Source organism: Calliphora vicina, chromosome 2, assembly GCF_958450345.1.
Source record: "Calliphora vicina chromosome 2, idCalVici1.1, whole genome shotgun sequence".
NCBI classification, from domain to species: domain Eukaryota; kingdom Metazoa; phylum Arthropoda; class Insecta; order Diptera; family Calliphoridae; genus Calliphora; species Calliphora vicina.
In genome coordinates, this window is record NC_088781.1 from 96,825,629 (window position 1) to 96,829,136 (window position 3,508).

Consider the following 3,508-nt stretch of genomic DNA (forward strand, 5'->3'; position numbering starts at 1 on the left):
GTTGTTGTTGTACATTTTAAAGAAATAAAGAGTTGTTACAATTTTCAAACTACTAAACGGCTTTTATTTGCAATCAAAAGTATCCGGTTTATTTAAAGGAAATAAACCAGCGTTTTGAAAAGGTTAAAACGTAACAATTGGTGTCAGAAGTGGGATTGCAAAATAATAAGCATGAAGTTTGAGGAACTAAAAGTTGAACAACTCAAGAAAGAATTGAGTAAGTTGGAGTTACCAACAGCAGGTAACAAAGCAGAATTGCAGAAGAGGCTCATAGATGAATTCAAGCGGCGTGATATTGATATTGGAACTTACGAGTTCGAGTATAAGGAAGAAATGGAAGTTTCTACACTTTCAGCAACAAGCAGCATGGATTTAAGCACAATGTTTGCGGCTATGATGGAAAAGATGGAAGGAATGCAAATGAAACAAATAAAACTTCTAAAGTAAACAACGAGAAACTTCTTGCGGAAGTTAAAGAAGAAAATAAAATAATGGAAATGAAATTTGAAGAAACTTCTAGAGCGACAGACGAGAAGCTTCATCAAATGTCGGAAGTTATAAACAGCAGAGTGGATGGCATTGAGAAAAAGGTGTCCGACTTAGAAAGCTGTTTAGAAATACAAGCCATAGACGTCAATAAAAAACTCTCCGACTTAGAGATTGGTGTCGACAATAAACTGCATGACCTAGAAACAAAGGTTAATAATCTTCAATGCCAAGATGGACCAGTGCGAGTTATTTCAGAAGCATCTAGCAGAATAGAGGCCCCTAGTTTTGATGGCAGCACACCATTTAATGTTTTCAAGTTCCAGTTTGATACAGTTGCCATTAGAAACATGTGGAACAATGAAGAAAAAGCTATAGAATTGATATTGGCATTAAAAGGGAATGCCGCAGTAGTTCTTGAAAGCGTGCCAGCAAGCAACAGAAATTGTTATGATGACATAATGGAGGCGCTACAACGTAAGTACGGTGGCGAGCATAAGAAAGAATTATACCGAATGGAATTGCGTGGTAGAGTGCAGAATGCCAATGAGACGCTACAAGATTTTGCGATGGAAATCGAGCGTTTGCTACAGCTTATTTATCCTGGGGAGAACCATCCGATTTTGGAGCATTTGAAGATAGAGGCATTTGTGAATGGTATTCGCGATCCAGAGATAAAATATGCGGTATGTGCCACACCAAAGTCATCATTCTTTGAAACCGTCTCATTCGCGCTGGTACAAGAAACAGCAAAGATAATTTCAAAACCCCAGGTGTGTAATGTGCGGAAAATCGAGGTTGTCGCTGAAAATGATAGAAGTATGGTCAACGAATTAAAGGAATTAATAGAGGCAGTTTTAGAGGTATTAAGTAAGAGACAAACTAAAGCCAAAGTTAAATGTTATAACTGTGGAAAAATGGGTCACATTCAGCGAAACTGCAGAGCACCAAAAAAGCGAATCAGATATGTTTCAGCATCAAGAAGTAACCAGCTGGCGAATCATCAAGCATTACAGGAGCCACCTTTAAAGCGAGCTTGCACTGAGGGACAGGATCTGACACCCACACCTGATGGCCCTACCATCTCCATATCAGTACTGCAGCAGGAAAATAACAATCTTACTGCTAGTAGGTACATCAACGGTCGGAAGCACATCCTTACTATGGACACGGGAGCGTCGCAGTCTATCATCAGAACAGATTTAGTAAAGAAATCGATGGAACCAATTTGCAATGTAAGTCTACGCACCGCTACTGGAGAGCCTGCCACTGTCCATGGTAAAGTTAATGTGAAACTAACTATTGGTGGTATTAGCGTAAATCATGTCTTTGTTGTTGCCGATATTGTGGACGAAGTAATCATTGGTGCAGACTTTTGCATTAAACACATTCAAGACAACAGGCTACACGACTACACGAACACAAATTCTGCTGGTTACAGTTGTAGTCGTGTGTCAGCTACTGAATTATTTTAAAGACGACAGCTACAATTAAACAGCTGATTTATAATTCAGTGGTGCCACTTTAATAAAAAATAACCGTACAAAATTCCAAAGTAATTAAGATTGAAACAATTATTTTGAGTAAAAATATATTATGGTTATAATCAATTATGTACTTGTTATTAATTTATTTCAATATGGTTATCAGAAACTTCTCTTAATTAAGTAAAAAAATATATTTTTTTAAGCACTAATTTGATTTAAATTTTTTTATTATATTAGCAACACTATTTCTGTTTTGTAGTTGACAAAAATAGAAATTAGCCTAATTCGGCTACATCGGCATGAGTAGTCGTGTGGCCGTGTAGCTGTGCTGTCGTTAAAATAATCGTCTCCATATAAACGTGTGCATTTTATTTTTGACAGATTGAAGTTGGTAGCCTGCTGTCTTGAATGTGTTTAATGCATTTATGATTAATCACAGCATTACTTTGGATATGGGACAAAAAGTCATGAATTGGCGAAATGTTAAAATACCCCTTGACGTCGGATATGAGAGCAAGTCTCAAGTAAGAAAGTTAGTTTTTGTTGAGCACAAAAGGTTGCCACCGCAGTCAGAGGATTTGGTATGGGCCCGTGAGGAAGTGGAGGATTATGGTTTGTTGGTGTTGGAACCAGCGGATGTGAGAAGTGGCCATGTAACAATGGAGGCCCTCGTTGAACAGTGCAACGACGGAATGGTTCCTGTTGGAGTGCTTGGTCTGTCCCGCAGAGAAAAGATCATCAGGCCGGGATCCAAGATGGGTGAAGGTGCTTCAGCAGAAAAAGAAATGCATGAACTCTTTCGGAGACGAATTAAAATGACAAATGACCAAATGAAAACCAGATATAGCTCACAACGTAATAAGGGTTTGTCATCCAAATTAAGGAATCACTGCAAAGGACCACATAGGGCAATTAAGAAATTGGACGACATGGTTTATAGAATACGAAAATGTGGAAGACCGATATCGGGAATTAAAGTTGAACATCTGAAACGACTAGCCGCCTATGGGAAAAGTGAATCTATGCCTATTCCGGATGAACAGGCTTAAGCGGGGGGCAGTGTTACGAAATTGTGCTTGAATTCAAATATAACGATTTTAACGGCTGATTTAAAAGTAGCATAATGCTACTTTTAAAGTAACAGTGCTGTAAAACTGTAACATATCTGTGGGCATTGTTAAATAAAAGCTTTCAGTTGATTTGATTGTAAGTTGGCAACGCTGTATTCGAGTTCGAATAATCAGTTAGAGAACATTGTAGAAAGTACATCACAGATGGCGTATGATCTAGAATATTCGAACTTTGACAGTTAAAGAGCTTTCTAGATGGTAATGCAGTGTTATAAATAGTGGCAGAGGTTGCAGTCGTGAGTGAGTTGATCAGAGACGCTTTTCGAAGAAACATCATCTAAGTGCCTTAAAGTGTGTTGTGTTTGTTTTTCAAGTAAATTCGTGTACATTATAAATTGTGTCTGTAATTCTGAGAATTTATAAACGTGTATAAAAAACATTGTGTGGCTATTTAATTCTGTTGTT